We start from the raw sequence: 25588 nt of genomic DNA on the forward strand, positions 1-25588 counted from the left end.
CGTGCCCTGTCCTCACTTCCTCTCTCCCCTTTGCCAGCTGGATGCACAGGAGACAAAGGGTTAGGGGCTGGCACACTCCCACGATGGAAGGAGCCTGGATCCCTGGATCCCTGAATCCCCACCTGGGCAAGTAAGAAAGTGCTTCCAATCAGGAAGACACCCCCCCACCACCCCCCCGGCTCCTTACACGAGTGAGAAAGGAACCTGGATTCTGTTCAGCCACTGGAATTTGGAGACTTACTTACAACAGCAGCACACATTATGCTAATGCATGCACCCCTCCCCCACCCAGTGCACTTCATGCTCCAGCAGTAACAACCTGCGTGTGATTTCCCGGGCTGACCACGCACCGGCGTGCCTGACGTGTTTATACACGCCGATCCCTCTGTTTACAGCTCCAGCCTTCCCCCACCTGCTCACCCTCCTCACTGGCCCCGTGTCCTTGATCCACTCCTCTCTTAACCCTTCCAGCCCAGCTCCTCAGCTTCTGAGGAGCATGACGCTGCCAGCGGGCTCCATTCCTGCCAAGTAAGTCTGTTTGTGCACAGGTCACAGTATTTTCGAATCCTCGGTTTATAAATATGTCAACCTTCTAACGCACCTATTTGTCATGTCTCTTAAGACTCGAAAGCTCCTAGCAGAGAGGTGCTACATGAGAGATGAGCTAGGATCGTACGTGCCAGGTTCCTGTCTAATCAGGACGTTGTTTATTTTTTTTAATTTTTATTTTTATTTTATTTATTCATTTTTAGAGAGGAGAAAGAGAGGGAGAGAGAGGGAGAGAGAGGAGAGAGAGACAGAGAGAGAAGGGGGGAGGAGCTGGAAGCATCAACTCCCATATGTGCCTTGACCAGGCAAGCCCAGGGTTTCGAACCGGCGACCTCAGCATTCCAGGCCGACGCTTTATCCACTGTGCCACCACAGGTCGGGCAGGACGTTGTTTATTTTAAGTTAATCTGATCCACCGGGGACCTGAAACAGAACCACTGGAAGCCAGGGGCGGCGATGAGGGAAAGAGTAGGGGTGCGTGCGGCTAAAGACGCAGTGGGCGCGTGACCGCAACACCAGCTTGCAAATAAGACAACAGGAGAAAAACAGGCATGTCTCTGTAAATTTCTAAATTTGGCAGAAGTTCACAGGAAACACAGATCCTGATGGAAGACAAAGGCCGATGACCTAGGTTAAGACAGATGGGTCAGCATAAAAACTTTATGGTGTGCTTGCCTTGTTTGTGTTTTACATAAATGGATTTTATTCTAAAAGGCATCATCCATGGGGGGGGGGGGTTAAGAAGGGGACTGGAACTACTGTGAACATGAAATGGGATTACAAATACAGAAACAGCAAGAGCAGGGCCTGGAATATATTGAGGATTCAATCACCAGCGGGTAAGTGCAGCTTCAGAATAAGGTATCAGACGACAGCAAGAACTCTGTGTAAGTCAGACGCATGTGGTTTTGTGTCTTAAGTGTTGACCTGGGTTTCTCTTTCTTTTCCCTCTTTTCGGGGTAGGGCTGGGAGCTGGTAGGCGGAAGGAGAACCTGTGACATTGGGGACAGTCACGAGGCAGCAGGAGGTGACAGTGACAGTGACAGAGCCCACTTACAAACTTCTCTGCACCCCCGGCACTGAGCGCCAATGTGAGGCTGTCAGTTCTTACATTTAGAAAAAGAATCTGTTGTTGAATCTTTCTTTTAAAGTTATATTTCATTCTACTGACTGGTTTTATGCTGGTCCCCATAAAATGTACATTATTAAAACACACACACACACACACACACACACAGACCTCACTGGAAAGCCTATTGCCTTCTGTTGGCGACTGCCAGCTGTAGTCTATTGAATCCGCGTTTGCCTGGGGCGGGGCTCCGTATCTCATTTGAGATTTTCACAAGGTAAAAACCCTGCGTCATTTTCCTGTGCCTCGGCTTTCATTGGTCTAAATCAGGGGAAGTCAACCTTTTTATACCTACTGCCCACTTTTGTATCTCTGTTAGTAGTAATATTTTCTAACCGCCCACCGGTTCCACAGTCATGGTGATTTACAAAGTAGGGAAGCCACTTTACTGTATAAAATTTATAAAGTAGAGTGACAGCAAGTTAAAGCATATAATAATAATTACTTACCAAGTACTTTACGTCAGATTTTCGCTAAGTTTGGCGAAATAAATCTTTATAAAACAACTTACTATAGTTAAATCTATCTTTTTATTTATACTTTGGTTGCTCCGCTACCGCCCACCATGAAAGCTGGAGCGCCCCCTAGTGGGCGGTAGGGACCAGGTTGACCACCACTGGAAATGATAACAGTTTCTCTTAATGCACAGGTTCTCTCGCTAAGCCATTCATACCGCAAACCGGCCCTGAGACGCTCAGAGAAGGAGTTATTGTCTCTATTCACCCAGACGGGCAAACCCTGTGTATCTTTCCTCCGGCCGGGCTACCCGTTTTCTCTTTCCATAGAGCTGGTGTACCTGGTTTCATTTGCACAAACAATGGCCCTTCCTCTGAGGGTTCCGGGAAGGGGAGGGGGAGGGGCGGTTGGAAGGGCGGAGGGGACGGTGACGTCCATGGGAGCGAGGCTGGTGGGTGCTACGTTCAAACTGATGGGAAGACGGAACTGAAACGAAGGTCAAATGCTTTGTGCTTAACTGGATGAACTTGTGCGGAAATTGATCTAACTCAGAGAAGTATCTCTGCGAAACACCGCCAGTTCATAAACACGGCCTCGAGAAAAACAAACAGTTGCAAGCTCACTCAGGTTCACAGGGAGAGGTGTCCCAGGGGAAACACATCCTGGGGAAGCTACCGGCACCTTCTTCAGCCGCCACGCCCTCTGGTTGGTGCCCGGTGTACTGTACAATGCTATTTACATGCAAAGTGACTTCAACCTTCCGATGAGGAATGGCTGTTCTGTTTGGGGGGAAATAAACCTCCACAGCGATTTAAAACAACGCATTTCACTGAACAATATGCAATGAATTCGAAAGTTCTGCTCTCATTGGGGAATCCTGTGTGGGGCCCCTGACTAGACGTATAGTTCCTGAGGTTCAGAGCTCGTGGTCAAATGGAAAGAGCCACTTGTCACCATTGCCAAGGACACACAGAGAGGGGAGACAGCCGGGCATGGCTATCAGGGGGCATTCTTGGATGCAATGGCTGCTGAGGTTGGTAAGAAGAATGTGAAGAGCCATCGGAAGTAGTGGGCACAAATGCACACGGAAACAAGGGATTCTGTCAGAGGGTAAAACGTGAATTAAGTTTCCTGGGTTATGGCCCTGGCCAATTGGCTCAGTGGATAGTATCGGCCCTGCATATGGACCTCCCAGGTTCGAACCCCGGTCAGAGTGCACATGAGAAGCAACCCTCTGCTTCTCTTTCCCCCCTTCCTCTCCCCCTTCTCTTCCTCTTCTCCTCCCGCAGCCACTGGCTCGATTGGTCCAATTGTTGGCCCCAGGTGCTGCAGATAGCTCAGTTGATTAGAGCATCGACCCCAGACAGGGTTAGCAGGTGGATCTTGGTAGGGGCGCGTGCAAGAGTCTGCCTTTCTATCTCCCCTCCTACCACTTAAAAAAATAAAAAGAAGGCCCTGGCCAGTTGGCTCAGTGGTAGAGTATCAGCCCAGCGTGTGGAAGTCCCCAGGTTCAATTCCCGGCCAGGGCACACAGGAGAGGCACTCATCTGCTTCTCCACCCCTCCCCCTCTCCTTCCTCTCTGTCTCTCTCTTCCCTTCCCACAGCCAAGGCTCCATTGGAGCAAAGTTGGCCCAGGCTCTGAGGATGGCTCTATGGGCTCAGCCTCAGGCGCTAGAATGGCTCCAGCCACAAGAAAGCATCGGACCAGATGGGCAGAGCATAGCCCCCTGGTGGGCATGCCAGATGGATCCCGGTCAGGCACATGCAGGAATGTATCTCTTTGCCTCCCTGCTTCTCCAGAAAAATAAATAAATAAATAAATAAATAACAAAGAAAAGTTTCCCAGGCTATGACAGAGAGACATGTGCGAGGGAATTTATAGCCAGTTCTGTATTACTAGAACATGTTTTCTCTTCCTATTCTGGATGGCATTGTGTTTAGGATTTCTATCTTTTTTTTTTTTTTTTTTTGTATTTTTGTATTTTTCTGAAGCTGGAAACTGGGAGAGATAGTCAGACTCCCACATGCACGCCCATCAGGGGCGACGCTCTGCCCACCAGGGGGCGATGCTCTGCCCCTCCGGGGCGTTGCTCTGCCGCGACCAGAGCCACTATAGTGCCTGGGGCAGAGGCCAAGGAGCCATCCCCAGCGCCCAGGCCATCTTTGCTCCAATGGAGCCTTGGCTGCGGGAGGGGAAGAGAGAGACAGAGAGGAAGGAGGGGGGGTGGAGAAGCAAATGGGTGCTTCTCCTATGTGCCTTGGCCAGGAATCGAACCCAGGTCCCCCGCACGCCAGGCCGACTCTCTACCGCTGAGCCAACCGGCCAGGGCCTAGGATTTCTATCTTTTTGACAACTAGTTCTTTAGCTGAAGGTTTATTTAGTCAAACCATGAATTTTTTTAAGCACACATAATCTTGAGGAAGGAGACATGAAATACTCTTTCTAGTTCCCCTTGTTACAAAAGCGAACACTGACCATATAATTCCGTTTGCATATACTCCGTGTGTGCACACAGGACTCTGAAGCATCCAACCGGTTGTGGAAACCATACAAACAAGCACACTGCACAACTCAGATCTCCACTCTTCAAGAAAGTGATCATTAAAACCAAGAAAAAAATATTTTTTTTTCTCAGAAGCACTTTACTTGGCTTTACTAATTAAGAGAGAAGTTGGGGTGAGCAGATAATATACAAGTGAAGGATGCGGTTAAAGAAAGTTATTTGAAGAGACAGTAAATAAAAGCAAATTTAATCTATTTGAGTTTAGATTTAGATTTAAGAAAACCCTGGTGCATCATTTGAACCAAGTGATAATTACTTCCAATAGATTCCTCTAGACATTTTCCTGGAAATAGCATCTCTTAGAACCAAGAGCTCTGACAAATGTTGGGGAAGCACACCCCCATTGACTAGAAAATGCAGTTTGTATTTCTGTAGTGTTTTCCATGCTGACTGTGTAATATTTACTTGTTGACAGAAGAGGTTCATTTTCTATTTTCTCATTTCCAACCCACTCAATTTTAGGAGTTAAATGCATTTTGCATTTATTCCAATTCCTCGCAAGTGATTATATGTGGCTCTGCTAATTAAAACTGTCTAAACTGAAGGAGAAAATAATTTACATTTTGTCAGAGGAGTTGAGTCCACGGAGGATTCTAGTTTTATAGGTGAAACACAGTGCTACCAACAGCATTCATCTTGTGAAAGGAGACTTCAAAAATCTCATCTCTCAGACCATAAAAATGTTGGGTGAGCTCAAATACACTAAAAAAAAGAAATCTTTTCTGATGAATGGTAAGAGGCAATCTACTTAACAGTATTTAGTAATGTTTCCATATGTATAGATCGTTGATTCGCAAACGTGCAGAGCAAGCCTGCTCTTACTCTTGATAGCAGAAGTGGGTTGCGACTGTTGGAATGACCCAAGATGTCACCAAAAGAGGCAATCGGCCTAAGAAACTCTCTGGGTTTTTGGAGATAAAAGTGACTACAGCATTACTTGAGAATATTGGGAAGGTCAACATGATACCTATATACGCCTTTAAATTATTTTTAACTTCCAAGTAAAGACAGCAGCGAAGTCCAGCTTCCGGCCAATATGATACACTATCCCATGTACGACTGACAAGAGCATGCAGAGTCATTCTGCCATCTTTGAGGGTTGCTCATTTGGCTCCTGCTCTTAGCAGGGTGCGGGCTAGTCCTCCCCTAATCATTGGGCGTAAAGGTCTCCAGCTAGGGGCTTCCTTCTCTCGGAGTCCGGCATAGCAGATGACATGACTAGATCTCTGCCCCCTTCCTCCCAGTGCCGGGGCAGCACACGGCGCATGCGCTGCTGCCCACAGTCTCCTGTCACACGGGCTCCGTCCCAGGCTGGTGGGTGCTCAGGCGGTCACTGCCCCTTGTTCCCTCAACAAAACCCCCAAACCTAGCCAGAGGATAACATCTTCATGATTGTTCACTCTAAAAGATCTCAAGCAATTCTGTGATTTCCCCCAGTTGGCAGAATCTATACCATACCTCAAAGACTTCGCAATCTGAGGGCCTGATATTTTCCTTCTGAAGACTGAATTATTTTCCTCCTGATTCAAAGTATGTTTTAAAAGAACTCATAAAATTCAACACCAAAACAAGAGAGAGAGGGAAACAATCCAATGAAAAAAAATAGGCAAAGGACATAAACAGACACTTCTCCAAAGAGGACGTACAAATGGCCAATAGACTAATGAAAAGATACTCAATGTTACTGATCATCAGAAGAATGCAAATAAAAACCACAATGAGATACCACCTCACACCAGTCAGAATGGCACTCATTAACAAATCAACAAACAAGTGCTGGTGAGGGTGTGGAGAAAAGGGAGCCCTCCTGCATGCACTGTTTTTGGGAAGGCAGACTTGTGCAGCCACTGTGGAAAGCAGTACAGAGTTTCCTCAAAACATTAAAACGGGAATTGTGTTATAACCCATCTATTCAAAAGACCCCAAAACACTAATTCTAAAGAATATATGCACGCCTATGTTCATTGCAGCATTATTTACAATAATAGCCAAGCTAGGGAAGCAGGCCAAGTGTCCATCAATAGACGGGCGGATAAAGAAGCAATACCTAGGCCCTGGCTGGTTGGCTCAGTGGTAGAGCGTCGGCCTGGCGTGCGGGGCACCAGGGTTCAATTCCCGGCCAGGGCACATAGGAGAAGCGCCCATTTGCTTCTCCACCCCCCCCCTTCCTCTCTGTCTCTCTCTTCCCCTCCTGCAGCCGGGGCTCCATTGGAGCAAAGATGGCCCGGGTGCTGGGGATGGCTCCTTGGCCTCTGCCCCAGGCTCTAGAGTGGCTCTGGTCGTGGCAGAGCGACGCCCCGGAGGAGCAGAGCATCGCCCCCTGGTGGGCAGAGCTTTGCCCCTGGTGGGCGTGCCGGGTGGATCCCGGTCAGGCACATGCGGGAGTCTGTCTGACTGTCTCTCCCCGTTTCCGGCTTCAGAAAAATACAAAAAAAAAAAAAAAAAGAAGCAATACCTATATACGATGGAATGTCACTCAGCCATTACAAAGAACAGAATCTTCCCTTTTGCAGCAGCCTGGCTGGACCTGGAGAGTATGCTGCTACGTGACATAAGTCAGTCAGAGAAGGTCAAAGACCACATGATGTCATGTAAGTGTGGAATCTATAGGGTAAAATAAACCAATAAAACAGACTCACAGAGACAGAGAGCAGACTGCTGGCTGTCTGATGGGAATGGGGTTGGGGCTGGGTGAGAAAGGTGAAGGCACTGAGAAGTACAGATTGGTGGTTACAAAACAGCCGTGGGGGTGGGAAGTACAGCAAGGAACTTCAGTCACATTGTGATGGCGAACATGGTGCCAGGTGGGCATTGGAAACGTCAGGAGAAGCCCTTCAGGAGGATGTGACTGTCTAGTCACTGCACTGTGCACCAGAAGCTAATAAAAATAATATTGAATATAAACTGTAACCAGCAATTTTTTAAACAAGTAGTACACAATGTAAAAATGAACCCAGAAAAGGTATGTTTTGCATGGAAAAGGTTGAACTCAGTAAGTGACAGTGTTAAGCTTTGGTGAGGACTTTTCCCAGCCGCCGAAACTCGGACTGGTCTATTTAAAGTCCTGCGTACCTGTTGTTTATTGACTCTCCTGTCCTTCTTTTCTCACGAGCAAAGTACAAATACTTCACTGGTGTTCACATGTCCCATCGCGCTCTCTGGACGCTGGACTCGGGCCAAAATCTGTGTTTCCTGTGTGGTTCTGGGGCACAGGGCACAGCTGGGAATAAAATGAGGAATGATCATTAAGACAAATAGGGTTGTAACGGTCAGTTGAGCCAAGAAATGAGAAGAATTCTAAGTAAGAGTGGTTATTAGCCTGGTTTTTAAACAGTCATGTTTACCCTCAAATCCCTCTCTATGAGCTTGTTGAAGAAACTTCCTCTTTGCTTAGCTTTCACAGAATTTCACGCATTTCAATGGCCGGGCTATTGTAGAATAATAATATTTTCCCCTTCTTAATAATTACCGTCATCATATCATACTATTAATTAAGCAATGTAAACAATATGAACTGTGTAATATAAAAAACATTCTGATATCATTATCAGTAAGGTTGAAAAATATAACAGTACTAAGCCAGTTTTACATAAACTAACCGATATGCACTAAATAATATTTTACTTCTTTTTTTTTTTTTTTGTATTTTTCTGAAGCTGGAAACGGGGAGAGACAGTCAGACAGACTCCCGCATGCGCCCAACCGGGATCCACCCGGCACGCCCACCAGGGGCAACGCTCTGCCCACCAGGGGGCGATGCTCTGCCCACCAGGGGGCGATGCTCTGCCCCTCCGGGGCGTCGCTCTGCCGCGACCAGAGCCACTCTAGCGCCTGGGGCAGAGGCCAAGGAGCCATCCCCAGCGCCCGGGCCAGCTTTGCTCCAATGGAGCTTTGGCTGCGGGAGGGGAAGAGAGAGACAGAGAGGAAGGAGGGGGGCGGGGTGGAGAAGCAAATGGGCGCTTCTCCTATGTGCCCTGGCCGGGAATCGAACCCGGGTCCCCCGCACACCAGGCCGACGCTCTACTGCTGAGCCAACCGGCCAGGGCCAATATTTTACTTCTTAATAATTGCCATCATCATATCATACTATATATTAATTAAGCAATGTAAACAATATGAAGTGTGTAATATAAAAACATTTTGATGTCATTATCAATAGAGTTGAAAAATACAACGGTAGTACGCCAGTTTCATGTAAACCAACCAATATATGCTCTGATGATGTCCGTTTTCCACATGAGGAGACACAGGCCTAGCGAGGGAACTTCCCAGTAAGTGGCAGAAACAGCGTTACAGGCGCAAACGGGGTAGCTAGGTCATTCCGAATGACTATGTTCTACCATGTAATGAGAGCGCCTGGCGTTTTACAGAACATTGTCACATGATCTCCTCACCAAAACCAGGAGATACACATATCCCTTTGCAAGCCAAAGATAATGAGACTCAGAAAACTTAATGTTTCCAAAGTCAGACAGCTGAGGCCCGACAAGCCCGGGACAAGGAGTCCAGTCTGCACTCTTTCTTCTCTACTCTGCTTCCTGTAGAATAGGCAACATCTGCCAACCTGTGAGACGAGCGGCCACAGCAGAGCCTTGCTCTCCTGTTACATCCTTGCATCTCCTGTGACCTTTAAAAGAGCCAGGGTGTGTTTCATACAGGGAGCGCTTGTTTTTCCGTATGTGAGAGAGAGAGGTTTGTACCGTGATAATGCATGAGCATCAGTTCAGGAATGAAAAGCTATGTGAGAGGAACGGTGTTTCTGATCTATCACAATTCTGCATAAATTTAATTCACTGCTCGATGTGCACTGTTAATTGAGCACTGGGTAGGGAGTTAAGAGACACTGGTTTTATCGGTCGCGAGTGACTCTAGATGAGTGGCTCGCTGTCTCTGGGCTTCAACTTCCTCGCCGCCGGCACAGTGAGAGAGTACACCGAGTTCTTCCCGGGTCTCTACAGCTCTAGGACTTACGGTAAATCCGCGTGTCTTCAACGGACGCTTTGCCCGTGCGTTACTGTATCCATGACGAGCACAGAGAGAAATCTATACGGGTTTTATTCCACAGGGAAGCTGTGAAGAACGTATGGGTGAACTACAGCATGTCACGCAGAGGGGAGATGGATGTCCCTAAGAATGCATTGAGCAGTGTCTGTGCCCCAGACACCGTACTGAAAGGTTTTCACAGGCATACCATCTTGTTGCACGGTTCACACGCACCCCAAGGGCTTGAGTCGGCTCACCGGGCCGTGTGGACGGGCACTGAAAACCTGCACCTTCCGCTGCCAGCCTTCCTTATACTCTAAGCTCACTGGGACATCCTCCCTTAGCACTGTTTTCTTTCCGTGATACTAACTGGTTTCCTCCTGTATTTTTTCAAGTATTGAACACATTCGATCAAAATACAGACAAGGATCAGAAGCCAGAGTCAGTAACTATGTAACTTGAAAATATTATACACATACACACATACACGCAATATATATACACACATTTAAAATCATAAATTTCAGCGGTAGAGCATCGGCCTAGCGTGCGGAGGACCCGGGTTCGATTCCCGGCCAGGGCACATAGGAGAAGCGCCCATTTGCTTCTCCACCCCTGCGCCGCACCTTCCTCTCTGTCTCTCTCTTCCCCTCCCGCAGCCGAGGCTCCATTGGAGCAGGGATGGCCCGGGCGCTGGGGATGGCTCCTTGGCCTCTGCCCCAGGCGCTAGAGTGGCTCTGGTTGCAACATGGCGATGCCCAGGATGGGCAGAGCATCGCCCCTGGTGGGCAGAGCATCGCCCCTGGTGGGCGTGCCGGGTGGATCCCGGTCGGGCGCATGCGGGAGTCTGTCTGACTGTCTCTTTCCGTTTCCAGCTTCAGATTAAAAATGCAAAAAAATAAATAAATAAAAAATTAAAAAAATAAATAAATAAAATAAAATCATAAATTCATTCCAAATCCTCAAAAATATTCACTCATTTAAGAACTTTAAGCAATTAAAATTTAATAAAAAGGGAAAAGATAATGAATCTGAAGAACTGTAAAGACACTGCAGTGTCAGAGTCATGCTGAGCCCCTACTTGTACCGCAATATGCATTAGGGCCCGTTCCATTCTTCCTGTGTTCCCTAAGTACAAATGTTACTCTAATGTGTTGATACAAATTCCACTTAAACTTGTTCTCTTTATTTAAAAGCCTTATGTTTCGTGTTAGGAGAGGACAGTTGTAAAATTATTAACTGTACATTAGTCCCATACTGATTTCAGAGGCTATTAAGCAATACAAACAGCATCCCGGTGGCTGGGAATTCGCCGCAAACTCAGCGTATTCCACGGGAGTTCATCTTCACAATCTGTTTCATGCTGCAGGCAAAACACTAGAGGGATAAGCCACAGAACTGTGGAAATAGCAAATGAGTCTTAGGTGATAATAAATACTCGACAGTTATGAAGAATCAGGGTGGGTCTCCTCAACGAATGAATAATATTGTCTTTCCCAATAACAAAGAAAGAAAAAAAGATCTTTATTGAGCATCTACTCTGTTCCAGGTGTTTTTCTGAGCGATGAGAATATCACGGGCTATCTTTTATCATCTTTTTCCTTGGACACTCACCAAAGCCAAGATTTCTTATATTATCTTAGATACATATTCAGGTTTATATAGTCAAAGGGAGCCAATGACAATACATCAACCAATACAATCTTTGCTGCTTGTATCTACTCAAGAGTAATACCGTCTCTCTGGAGTCAGCTGACTCTGCTGACCCTTATTTTTGTTCTTGAGTTTTTTCACTGTATAGATGTGAAGCCTTTGGGAAATTGTGCTTAACTATTTCATGCTTGTACATTCAGAAGTCTCTCTCACACACACACACACAAATGGTGCTAGGGAAAGTCAGTTTTTTATTTGATGTTCAAATTAAACTACAACTTCAAAAAAAAAATAATAACTCGTGTCATTTTGGCTGGAATTGGATAAAATCAAAATACCCAAGACAAAATGGATTTCAGTGTTTAGGAATTCACACCACGCTCCGAGTCATCAACAGCAACAAAGCCTGTGGAAGCTAAGCCGGGATTAGATACTGTACTGAGCTCGGTGGAGCAAGAACACGGGAAAGGTTGTGCGTGTTTTCTTCTTCCGAGCGTAAACATCGGCGGTCGGGGTAGAACGCACGCTGACTCACACACCGCTGTTCCCTGTTCTTTCAGGGACTCCGCCTTGTCGCCGCGCTCACGAGGACTCGGTACTGCCTGCGCGCAGAACCCAAACGAGAGGAAACCAGGTACACTGCGGGGAAGAGCTGGCTGGGTCTTTAGAAAGAGCCGCTTAAAAACACCTGTAAACGTGGGATAAACAGGAAACGCTGGAGGGTTAGAGAGTTAGAAAACCATGGGCCAGTTGACGGGTCACCGACCTGCAGTCAGGGCACGGGGGCTGCCATTTGTGACCCTAGATTAATTCCACTGTTGCATATTTCTAACACTTCCATGCATATCGCCTGATAGCCCGCACACTGGTCAGTCTTTGGTACCTCTGTGTACGTTTGGGTTCAGTCTTTTCACTTTTAGCCACACTTGTCTACTTAAAGCTAAAATATATAAAATGTGACCACGATTCAGAAAAGTTGAGTGGGTGTTTTACTTAAAGAGACACTCGCAACTTTTATTTAATAGGAATTTAAAATTTATGTATCAGGCCCTGGAGGAAACAGCATTCACCCCAGAAGGCCCCGTGGAGGCTTTCACAAGCCTCGCAGAAGTGTGGATAGTGATGGGGAAAGGAATACGGTACAGTAAGATGCTTGGAGACCAGTGACACTGGGAGCCGTTACCACCCCTGGGACTAAAGAGACCAGGGGGAGGAAACAGTGGTCCTGCAAACCCCGGGAAAACAGGAGCCAGGAAGACTGAGCGCCCCGCCCCCACCCACAGGAGGAGCTAGACACACAGAGGAGTGGAACCACTGTTAGAGTGGAGACTCAGGGAGGAAGACCGGGAAAAAATACTACAACCTCTCACCCTGCAGACATTCTGCCTTGGCCTCATCTTAGCCAAACCCAACAAGAGGCCAGAACCAGAATGCAAACCCAACCTCCCACTGGCCAAACCCAACCAGAAGCCAGTCAGCGAGAAGGCCAGGTGAGGCCCGTACCAGCAGTCAGCTTCCCAAGGAGCAGAGCAGGCAAGAGCGCAGACCATGAACTGGGAAAGGCACCGGCTGCCCCTGCAGGTTGATCAGCATCCCGAGACAGCTAAGTGCCCTTGAGATTTCAGAGAGAAACTGAAACAGTAAACGGGATGCTTTCTGGAGTTCACCAAGTGATAACAACATGACATGAAAAGAAAAAAAAAACATTTAAATATATATATTCGTCCCTAAGAGAGCGATTGTTTCAAAGCTATGACAAGACGGACAATTTAGAGCTTATGTTCCTGTTAAGCTGAGTGAAATAAGCCAGTCAAGAGAAAGACAACCCCATAGGATCTCACTCACCTGTGGACTCTAATGAACAAAAGGAACTAACAAGCAAAACGGACACAGACTCCAAGATCAGGAGCAGGCTGACAGCGGTTGGCGGTGGGTGGGTGGGTGCTGGGTGAGGGGGTGGAGGGATTGATCAGAAAAGGACGGGAAGGACAGGACTCACAAACACGGACAGCAGTGTGGGAATTGCTGGGAGGGGGGCGAAGGGGGGGGGGAACAGGGACGATAAATGGTGGTGGGAAAAGCCCGCCTCCTCCCTCCTCATATGGCCTTTCCTCCGTGTGCTTGGGGAGTGGGGGAGACCTCCCTCCTGTCTCTTCCTCTTCCCAGAAGAACACCAGTCTTATCAGGGGGAGCCCCTCCCCCCTGACCTCTCGTTACCTTTATCACCTCCTGATTGGCCCTTCTTCCACAGAGTCACGCTGGAATCGGGGCTTTGACCTGTGAAATTCGGGAGGGCACAGTTCAGGCTACAACAGTGGTGTTTCCTCGGTGGACGTTCGCTGTATGAGCATTTGCCACCGTGTGTGTTTCTTTTGTGTATTTTTCTACGCGTGTGTACTATTTTACAGTGCTAACGTTGTTCAGGTTATCACCTGAGCATCTTTCACGTAGACATTTCGAATTTTATAATTAGCAGCTTTCTTATGAATTAATTAGAGAAATAATTCCTTTCCAGGAAACTTTATGTTTTCAAGTCATTTCCTTTGCTTCCTAATCTTTAATTATAGCACTGACTGAATATAATGAGTTAGAAGGAGAAATCCAGAACATCTCGTTTCTGCAACCTCTCGGGAAAAGACACCTTGATGGGAACAATTTGTCCCGGAACACAAGGGCCAAGCATCTGTCTTCAATAAGAGGACGGGCACAGAGAATATGACAGTATGGGTTGATCTCAGTAGAGAACTGTATATGGAAACATCATTAAATAATAATTAAAATGATGTCATTGTGCCGAAAATACATAAGATTGGGTTCTGAGTGAACTCCGGGAGTTACCAGGGTGAGGGTCGAGCCTACGGACGAGAGAGCTAGGTAGACCAGGATCCAAGCAGAGAAAGAAGAGAAAGCAAGTCCAGTGTGGGAGAGAACAGTCTTTCTGAAAGTAAATGTAACTTTTTCTTTTGTATAGCTGGAACCTCTAAAATTTTATTAGCCAATGTCACCCCAGTACATCCAGTTAGAAAAATAGCGAGTAAATGTAATTTAGAGTTTGAAGATGGATGTGCGAATTTATTTATTCAAAGAACGGTCTAGTCTTAATATGACATCTTTTATTTCTTTTCCTTGGAATTTAGAAAAGTTTCGTTACACTTTGGCATGATTTTTTTTTCATATGCCAAGCATGTTGGAGATGCCACTTATTATGGGTAGTGAAAAATATTTAAATAATAGTTTAGTGGGGAGGGGAGGAGTGGTTGTCAATTTTTAAACCGTTTTTCTACTTCGAAATGCGTGTATTCTGAAGCTATACTAAGGCTTTCTTCTTCTGTTGAACTCCCTTTCCCAACGTACTTTTCTCATGACCTAAAATCTTGCCACATGCACTCACTGTTTTTACACTTGTTCATTTTTTTTCATCGAGATGACTTTCCCTGAAGCGCCCTGGCCGTTCCTGATTAGCGTGCATTCGGGGCTATAGGGGTTGAAGTTCTTACCAACTTCTGCGTTGGCAGGGGTGCGATGGGAATGTAGGGGGAGCCAGAGTGTGGGCGGTCGGGGGGAAGCCAGAAGAAAGTTACCTCTTTGTCAGTCAGGCTGCGTCGTCTCCAGTTATTTTGAAAGTGAAGGGGGGGGGGAAGATGGAACTTTCAATGTGGTTGATATTTCAGCATGGATTAAATAAACTATCTCCATTATTTTTCAGCTATTTCTGAACATCCCTGAGTTTGGGGCAAGAGTTTCTTCTTCTGCCCTCAAGAATAATCTATTTGCCTACTCCCCGATTGTCTGGTAGCTAGAAGAGACTGACAGAGGGCCGTGCCAAGTCAACTGTCCTACAAACGACATCATCGGAGAAAGTCCCCATGCATATATAGGAATGACCTACGGTGATGTGGCTAAGAGTTGTAATTCAAGTTTCCTCAAAGGTCTTAACCATTAGAAGCCAAAAATAAGACTAATTATGAAAGTAATGAATATATGTTTACTTCAGACTTCCAGAACAGAAAACTACGGGGAACTGACTCCTTTTTAGCATTAGCCCAAAGATCTTGAGGTACACGTAACCAGATGAATGTGCCATTCAAATCGTACTTACAGCACCACTAACTTCTCCTGCATGTTGCTAGTTAGAGTGGGAAAGGAAGCAGAATACAAGGGACATGGAGTTGGACCAAGAATGAGTGTCTGGGTTCTAATCTTCCACCTGCCAGCTAGATGTCTCTGGATAGATTTAACTCCTGATCCTCGGTGGTGGGGGGAGGTGGGGGGGAGGTTCTTTGTCTGTAAAATGTAGACAGTAACACTAGACTTACCTATCAGACCGGATAGGGCTAAGGACCAAATAGAATTCCTCTTAGCCATCTTAGAAGCCATTTTGGAAGCACCATTCAGAACAGGGACCACAAGAAAGGATCTGATAGCTCAGTCTAGACGTCAACCGAAGGGCAGAAGACAAAGGGTGATCTGCCCACCTGTGCACAGAATCCCGTGCCCTCCTGTCTCCCACGAGATCTTGTCTTGCCAGTGATTTCTTCTCTGCAAAATCTATAATCTCTATTCTTTGGTTCCTTTATCTCAAAAAAAAAAAAAAAAAAAAAAGGTCAAATTTTCTAAATTCTAAAACAAAAAACCTCCCTAGGCATGGCCTTTCCCTTAAGGCATCACCTTAATTCTGTTGCTTTTTGGAAGCTCCTCCCACCTTCCACAGAGCCACCAATTTAAGTTCTCTTCACCACCTCTCTTCTGGAATTTTTAACTCATCTCCTGAAATTTCTAACTCAACGAAGCCTCAGTCTGGTCCTAGATGTATCTACTCTCTACATTTCCACCAGAATTGCTTTCCATCCTCTTACATAGCAAGTGGGATCATAGGACTCCCTGCCTATTGACCCCTGTGATTCTCATTGCCTGTAAAATAAGCCCGAACCCTTGAACCTGGCCATTCCCATTCTGGTCCCCACCCCATCCAGCCATTCCTTCAACACGCATGTATCAAGCATGTGCTATGTGCCGGTACTACATCAGATGACTGGTGAATAAGACCAGCAGAAGAGGGGATTCCACCCCGGCAGGAAAAGTCAAGATTAAACCAAGAGCCGCTGCACCTTCCTTCTACTCATATTGGAAAACGCGCACTGGCATACTCTCACCAGCACGTGCAGTGACCCCTGTGTGGACTGCCCGACCCTTCAAGGCAAGGTCTCCACTGTAGCTATCAGAGCTAATTCTGGCCTTCTTTATGTTCTCTGGACATATCTCTAGCATTTAAGCACAAGAGTATAATTCTTCCTGTTCTTACAGTATTAGACTGTCAACATCTTATATTCAGAGACTGTGTCTTATTGATGCCCCCAGGCCTAACCCAGTAGTCATTATAGGTGCTTCGATTAATTAATTGTGTCTCTTCTGGGACAAAAGGCCAAACACTGGCTTATTACCACACTATAATAATAAGTAATATCTGGGGGAAAAAAAAACCAAAAAGTTAAAAAATATATATTTAAAGTGACAACATATGTTGCTCATGGATAAATAATATAAGTAAAAGAGCACTTGGCATTTTAAGTAATTAATTTCAATAATTGGCTTCTATACTTTTTTTAATTCAGGAAGAGCCAAGGAATTTGCCAAGAAAGGCATAGTTAGCTGTTAACGCTTGGTTTTTATCTGCCAAATTTGCTTCTTATCGTAGTATGTTCAAAGTATATTTTTGTGATATATAAATCTCTCCGCTAAAAAAAAACACTTGAGAATGTCATTTTCATGATCGTATGTTTGTTTTACATGAAGAATATATTTATATCCTGTAGACCTTCGAGTTGTAAACAACACAGAAAAATAGAGAATGACGGATGAGCTGTGGAAAGATCCAGGGAAACAATTATAATAAGAACTTCTCCCCTGTTTCAGACGCACCGAAGGGGAGATCCAGGAAATTAGCAAGCGGTTCACATCAATATGAGGAAAGAAGAGGACAAGTAATAATAGAATTGATCAGGAAGTACTTATGCAAGAGCAACTTAATGAGCAACCAGCAGTGAGTTCATCCGGAGAGAACACGGACTACAAACCAGACAGAAGGATGAGTACAGAGTCAGCGCAAAGAACCACAAGGTATTTATTTGTCTGACCAGGCGGTGGCGCAGTGGATGGAGCATCGGACTGGGACGCAGAGGACCCAGGTTCGAGACCCCGAGGTCGCCAGCTTGAGCGCGGACTCATCTGGTTTGAGCAAGACTCACCAGCTTGGACCCAAGGTCGCTGGCTCGAGCAAGGGGTCACTCAGTCTGCTGTAGCCCCTCCATCAAGGCACGTATGAGAAAGCAATCAATGAACAACTAAGGAACCGTAGTGAAGAATTGATGTTTCTCATCTCTCTCCCTTCCTGTCTGTCTGTCCCTGTCTGTCCCTCTCTCGGACTCTTTCTGTCTCTACCACAAAAAAAAAGGAACAGAAAGAACTACAAGGTGTCTATTTCAAATTATGCCGATAGCCATGTGGAAAAAAAAAGTGTTTTCAATTCAGGTCATTCTATAAGGATAAGTAGAAAATTAACTTTGGGTTGATGTAAAGACAGCAATTACTTTTTTTTTAATTTATTCATTTTTTTTCTAGAGAGAGAGACAGACAGACAGATAGAAAGGAGGAGCAGGAAGCATCAACTCCCATATGTGTCTCGACCAGGCAAGCCCAGGGTTTCAAACTGGCAACCTCAGTGTTTCCAGGTCAACACTTTATCCACTGAGCCACCACAGGTCAGGTGACAGCAATTACTTTTTACAAAGTTGCTACTGGGAAGAGACCTTCGGGCCAACCACGCCTGCACCGCAGGACACCGGTGCTGCCTTGTGAGTGCCAACAGTGTTACTTCAGTGCTCTTTCTCCATCTCCCAACAAACAATTGCTCAAATCTTGCTCAGAGGCGCCTGCCAAGCCAGGCCAATGTGCACTGTTTATGCAGGCTGGCACTGCGAACACCTCCGGCCCGAAAACCAGTGTGGACAAGAGCTATTAGCAACCCAGAGCCTGCAGGTGAATACAGCAAATGCTCCTTTCTTAGAGATGATGTCTTTACACCTAAGGAAGGATTTGTCTTGCAGGGTCAGATTAAATATCCTAAATGGACCCCGAGGAAGCTTTATTCTTTAGGAGCTGTCTCTAGTCTAATGGAGCTCAAATCAGCAATGACATCTCCCCTTTGTCAAAGACAGGTCTTTCTCAGAGGAGGGAGGAACCTTCTGTGTGGACTCAGTTAGCAGAGCGGGATATGCCCCGGGTCAGCAGGTGGCCGGGCTCCAGAGAAGCGTCAGCCCAGTGGCCACCGAATTATCACGACCTGTGGAGTACGTGAAGGGTGGCCAGCCAGGGTGTGTGAAGGGACTGTAAGGAAAGAGCCACCCCCCACCACTGACCAAAGTAAGAAATATGGTGGGAAATACTTGGATTGCATTCTGAAGACAATGGGAATCTAACCAAAACTGGGGCAGCCTAACCTCATCTTTCCTCAGCCAGTTAAATGCAAACAAAACTTTGCAAATGTCGCCCATTTTTCCAGAATGTTTCATCCGAAAATCTGTTGGGTTCTTTATATGGGTCAAAATTGATGGGTCAAAATGTTGTTTGCCATCCTTTCAAATGCCCACCTTGATTTTTCAGATGCAGCATTTTTCAGCACCTTCATTGTTTAGCATTTATTATATAAAATGCCCTCTTTTAAAATTAAATACTTAAGAAATCGAGCCCTGCCTGCATAGCTTAGCTGTTTAGAGCATCATCCAGGTATGCCAAGGTTGCAGGTTCAATCCCTGGTCAAGGCACATACAAGAATCAACCATCGGATGCATAAATAAGTGAGCATAATAACAAATCAATGTTTCTCTCTCTTTCTCTCTCTCTGTCTTTCTCTCTCTCTCTTCCCCTTCTTCTCTCTATAAAAAAATCAATCAATAAAACTTTTTTAAAAAAAGAAATTGACACAATTCTTATGTATGTCAGTTCCTCTGTACAGTGTATGTTGTATTAACAATAATTCAATGATTATCAACAATGATATTTATAGATTTAAAACACTCACACATCACAATTGTCCTGTTAAAAATATTATTTCTGTAGTCTATTTTTCATTCTTTCCTACCACCTATCATTATTTTTATTGGTGAATATAGTAACCTTGCTTTTTCTTAGAAAGTGAAATTAATTCAATATTAAGTTGATCTGTCTTCAATTTACTACATCTGACTTCCTCTCTAAAGTTAAGAATAGCTTTATTCCTATTTTTTTCTCCTCTTTCCTCATGACTATTTAAATAATGTTTAAATATTTAGCTCATAGTTAAAGCAAAATATAACTTAGAATAATATCTTTAACTCTTAAATTCTTCCTAGCCTTTATAAATCTTGCCACATTCACCAGCTCATTGGATAATATCCTTATGCTCCGGTGGGTTACGGGACCTGGCAAATATTCCTTCTCTGCTTTTATAAATGAAGGCGATAAGAAATAGTAGAAATCCTGTCTGATTAATGATCTATGAAGTTTATAACTTTGTCTTTTAAAGAGATTACATTACTAAAAGACAGAAAATAAGAAGGGTAAAGCAGTTGTTTCCTCGCTCTACATACTAGTTTTTGACAGTGCGCTTTGTAGATGATTGAAATAAGTCACCTGTGACATAGAGCTTCATTATAATACGGAGCATTGTAAAACTGGGTTGTAGCTAATGAGACTGTCCATATGCCCCATCAAGAATGTCTGTGATGCTGTCTTGTCACAGTCACCTCTTTCCCTATATTCTTATAAAAGCATGACATCGATTTGGATAAAGTATATTGAGTAAGACAGATCCCCTGGGATTTCTTAGAACAATGACTGTGTATTTGAATTTTTGGACAACATCATATTTAAAATTATTGGGGTTAGGCCTGACCTGTGGTGGCACAGTGGGATAAAGCGTCGACCTGGAACACTGAGGTCGCCGGTTCGAAACCCTGGGCTTGCCTGGTCAAGGTACATATGGGAGTTGATGCTTCCTGCTCCTCCCCTTTCTCTCTCTCTCTCTCTCCCCTCTCTCTAAAAATCAATAAATATTTTTTTAAAAATTTAAATAAAAAAATAAAAATAAATAAATAAAATTATTGGGGATAATATTTTAAAAAGTTAACATCTATTGAGAACTAACTACTGACCAAGCACTGTGTCTGTTCTCTTTACATATGTTTGTTCATTTAATATGCATTCATACTGAATTAGATGCTGTGAGAATTGACATTTTACTGTTGAGAAAACTGAAGTATAGGAGGTTAAATAACTTGCCCAAGTTCACACAACCAGTAAACAGGTTCTTGGAAAACCCTTATTTAAGGCAAGATCCAGATGTCGACTAGCTTGGCCAAGCTCTGCTGATGCCTCTCGAGAGAATGGAAAATGGATTCCAGGTCTCTGAACTCCGCATGCGTGAGCATCTCTTCCTGTAAAACCGGGCTATGTTTTCTCGCCCACAGGGTTGAAGTCACTGGGCCTTCAAGGGTAGTGTCAGCAAAAACTGTCCATGAAAGGTGCCCCTGATATTCCGTGCTCTCCAAACAGCGCCTGTGCTGTCTGCTGCCTTCTTGTTCATTCTGCTAATATTTTCATAGTGAGTCATTGTTCTATAAGATTTGTATACTATAGATAAGTATGCAGAGAAAACATAATTTTAAAATTCCCATAATTATTACATTCAGAAATAACCACTGTATGCATTTCAGTGAATACACATCCAATTTTTCTATGTGTGTGTGTATATTTGTGTCTATGTTTTAGATATTTTGAATAACATTATACACACTGTTCTGTAAGCTGACTTTCACTAATTTACATATTCTGAACATTTAACTATATTAGATACCTTCTAAATTTTTCCCAATTGCTAAATTTTATTCTAGATGTATTAAAATTTATTTAACCAACCTTCTTCTTGAGGAGTATTAAGGTTTTCTCAATGATGCACTATTAAGCATAAAATCCTTGCATATAAACCTTTGCATATATTCATGATTATTATTTAAAATAAATTCCTGGTTGATAAAAGTATGCAACAACCCTAGAGACCTTTTTTGTTTTGTTGTTGTTGTTTTGTTTTGTTTTTTACTTATGAGAAAACCAGCTTTCCTATATCCTTGCAAAAATTGAATTCTGGTGTTAGCATCTTCTATCTTTAACATTTGCTAATTTTGTAGGTAAAATACTGGGCCTTGTTTTAAATTACAATTTTATCAGAGAACAGTAGACTTTCTTTCCCACATCTACTAGGCATTGCAGTTCTTTGGCATGCATGCCCTGTCAAATTTTTGCTCCAGGCTAATGTATAGAGTTGGATCTTTCGTATGTGATCTAGGCCAGTGGTGTCCAAACTTTCTACCCTTGGGGACCGTGACCTAGCCTGCTGGAAATGGAAACACGCAACAAATAAAACTTTATCTTTTTGCACATCACAGTGCAACACGGTACACACTGGTGCTTGATTTCCGAACTCCACAGGTACGATGCGGTGATGACTGCGTAAGTTTGTTCAAATGCTTTCTGTCTACTGCATGGGATTCGTAAACGCTCTGCACGGTGCCGAAGGGTGTTCCCACAAGCCGACAAGTCCCAAAGATCCCGAATACAACCTGAACAGTATTTTCAAAGATGATCCAGGCTGATAAGCCGCAATCACCTTGAGCATAAGCGAATTCAACTAACAGCATTGTGTAAACATCAGGGCGCTTAACTCTTTTGCAGACCGGCAGGAAATTTCTGGTGGGCCGGCACCAGTCCACCCACCGCGGTTGAAAAACAACGATCTGGACTCCGACAGGAACCAAGCCCAAGCCAGGCACGCTGCCTCACCTCATCTAGCGTTTCAGTGCCCGCTGTCCTGTGGCTCTGTGTCCCCTAGCTCTGTGCCCCCTCTTCCGCTGCACGGTGACACCCCACTCTGACCTGGCCTTATCTGGCACAACCAGCGAGGAAAGAAAGAACAAAGACTTAACTCACATCCAAATTTCATATTTTAAATAGTGGAACCAAATTAAATAATCAGAACGATAGTAATAATTTTATCTCTCTTTTTTAATTTACAGATTTTTAGAAAGAGAGGGAGAGAGACAGAGACAGAGGGAGAAACATCAGCCTGAAGTTCCACTTATTCGTGCCGTCATGAGTTGACATCCTGCATGTGTCCTGCCCGGGGATCGAACCCACACAACCTCAGCATGTTGGGATGACTAAGCAACTGAGCTACCCTGCCAGGACTTATCCCTTTTTATTTTTAAAGCATCAAAAGCTAACCCACCCTCAACCAGCATGCTTCTCACTGAACGTGACTGCCATTTATTAAAGCACTTACTATGTGCCAGACACCGTATCCAAAGCCCTTGTACACTCTTTCCCTTAACCCTAACAAAAGTTTAGGGAACTCTATTATCTTCTATAATTGAAACGTCCCCGTCTGAGGGGGAAGCTGGCGTCTGTGTGCAGGGTCACCGCGCAGCAAAGCTGGGCTCCCCCTGAAGGGGGAAGTGTTCGTTCTTCACCGTGATAATGATGCCTTTCCTTTCCTGGAAACTGCTTCTTCCCGTCTGCTGGTTTCTGATGATATCACATCCCCAGGAGCCAACCCCGCCCTGTCGAGAGCTTTCACCCAAAGCAGCTCATTCTCGAAGAAACTCCCAGTCTTCAAAAGTATGCTCATCCCTTCAACTAAGTTAGGATTTAGTCCAGGCATGACATGATTCAGGATTTACACCCCTCGATCTTCAACAATAATCCAAAACTGGAGCGTTTCCGAAGTTCGCTCACAGGTGCTGGAATCTGGTTGTCACCTACTTTTGACTTTTCCTCAAAGGCCATCCTCTCTCTCTCTCTCTCTCTCTCTCTCTCTCTCTCGCTCTCTCTCTCACTCTCTCTCTCTGTCATTGTTGCCAGTGAGACATCTGTGCAGAGTCCTCGATAAATAACCCTGGTCCGCCGCCTGTCCTAACGAGCTCAGGACATCTTCCCCCGCCCCTCAGCCCCGCCCCCACCCACTTATTTTTGTCAGTCTTCTCTGTTCTGCCTTGGCATGGCTCCTAGTCTTTTTTTTTTTCTTAAGTGAGAAGCAGGGAGGCCTAGAGACAGACTCCCCAACGAGCCCAACAGGGATCCACCCAGCAAGACTCCTACCAGGAGATGATGCTCTGCCTATCTGGGGCCATTGCTCTGTTGCTTGGCAATCCAGCCTTTTTTTTTTTTTTTTAGTGCCTGAGGCAAGACCATGGAGCTCTCTTCAATACTCCTGGACCAATTTGCTCCAACTGAGCCATGGCTTCGGGAAGGGAAGAAAGAGATAGAGAGAGAGAAGGAAGAGGGGGAAGAGTAGAGAAGCAGATGGGCGCTTCTCCTGTGTGCCCTAACTGGGAATCAAACCAGGGACATCCACACGCCAGGCTGACACTCTACCACAAACCCAACTGGCCAAGGGCAGTTCCTAGTCTCCATGTAGTGCAGGGCCTTGTCACTGCTCCGCTGGCCACCATTATCTTCGCTTCCTCTGTCTGTATGAGCTGACCCATCCTTCACAGCATGCTCCTCCTCAAACACTGCAGTCATCCTGCAGCCGCCTAATTACACTCAACCCCTCTACTGTTCTCCAAACCTCACATTCGGGGTTCTTCCCACTACTGCTCCCTCCGAGCACTGTGCATGCATACACTCCTATGCCAGAGAGCCTGGGATCTTGGCTCGGTTCCTTCCTTACAAGTCACTTGACCGTCTGCAACTTGTTTAACTTCTCTGTACCTACTACAGGCTTCTCAACCGTAAATGGGTATAGCAATGTACCTATCAAGGGGTTTTCTGTGCTCATTAATTAGGATAATAGACCTGAAGAGCCTAACAGGTGTCCGATGTACAGTAAGTATCCAGTACGTGATAGCTGTTGCCATTAGCATGCATCTGCTCTGCAGAATTCCAGCAATTCTCTTTCCCATACAAATCATAATATTTTGTCAAAGTACTTTTATATATACAAGCTGTTCCCTCGGTTCCTAGTTCTAACATTCTATCCTTCAAGACACATCTCAAACAACACTGTTGCCAAGATATATCGCTCATCTGGGCTCAAAGTCAGTCTTGTATCTTATTGGCATTTGCGGGCATTCTTACTGTGTGTGCCAGGCATGTGGGCACACAGTGAACTCAAGCAGGGCCCTGCCCCAGAGGCACATCTAGGGGCCAAGGAGGATGGATCTTCCTCCGTGGTTAGCACACGTCTTCTTCAGCTTTGCAGTCCCACGGAGTCTTCCTGCAGAAACTCACGCTTGCTACATATTTGATTACATTGTAGACAAGTTGGTATTTTTTACTTTGTGAAAGTTTTTTTAAAAATATGTTATCATATGATCACTCTGTGCTAAACATTTTAAGCAAAGCGTTTTCCAAAGTGGCTGCACCATTATACATACATTCCTACCAACAATGTCTGAGGGCGCCAACTTCTCCATATCCTTGCCAATACTTGCTATTGTCTGACTCTTTGATCACAGCTACCCTCGTAGGTATGAAGTGATATCTCATTATGGTTTTGGTTTGCATTTCCCTGATTACTAACGATGTGCTTTTTTTTTTTACTTGCTTATTGGCCATTTGTCCATTTTCTTTGGAGAAATGTCTATTCTGAACCTTTGCCCATTTTAAAATTGCATTACTCTTGTTTTTATTATTGATTGTAAAGTGTTCTTGATGTGTTCTGAATACGTTCTTATCAAATACACGATTTGCAGATGTTCTCTTTAATTCTGTGAGTTGTCTTTGAACTTTGTCCATATTGTCCTTTGTAGCATAGTTTTTAACATTGATGAGTCCAATTTCTCTATTTTTATTGTGTTGCTTAAGTTTTTGGTGTCATATCTAAGAACACTTTGCATAATCCAAAGGTACAAAGATTTACTCCCATAGTTATTGGTTGCTGTTGGGTTTTTTTCATTTTACCTCTTACATGTAGGTCTATGATCTGTTTCTTTATGATCCACTTTGAGTTCTTGTTTATTTATGGTATCATAGGAGGTCGAACTTCATTCTTTTGCATGTGAATATCAGTCTAGTATTATTAGATCATTTATTCCTATTGAATTGTCTTGGTGCTCTTGTCAAAAAACAATTGATCATAATGTACTGGTTTAATTTCTGGACTCAATTCTATTCCATTGAGCTATATACCTATCTTTATGCCAGTGACACACTATCTTGGTT

The 25588-nt window shown here is 44.7% G+C and overlaps 1 long non-coding RNA gene across 1 annotated transcript; it reads left to right on the plus strand.

Annotated features, from left to right (window-relative positions):
* Positions 1-414: 414 nt before the first annotated feature.
* Positions 415-16526, plus strand: LOC136311938 (uncharacterized). Its single transcript, XR_010726853.1, has 3 exons — positions 415-528; positions 11896-11969; positions 15042-16526. It is a non-coding gene; the product is annotated as an uncharacterized lncRNA (long non-coding RNA).
* The last annotated feature ends 9062 nt before the right edge of the window (positions 16527-25588 follow it).

This window comes from Saccopteryx bilineata, chromosome 8, assembly GCF_036850765.1.
Source record: "Saccopteryx bilineata isolate mSacBil1 chromosome 8, mSacBil1_pri_phased_curated, whole genome shotgun sequence".
In the NCBI taxonomy this organism is placed as follows: Eukaryota; Metazoa; Chordata; class Mammalia; order Chiroptera; family Emballonuridae; genus Saccopteryx; species Saccopteryx bilineata.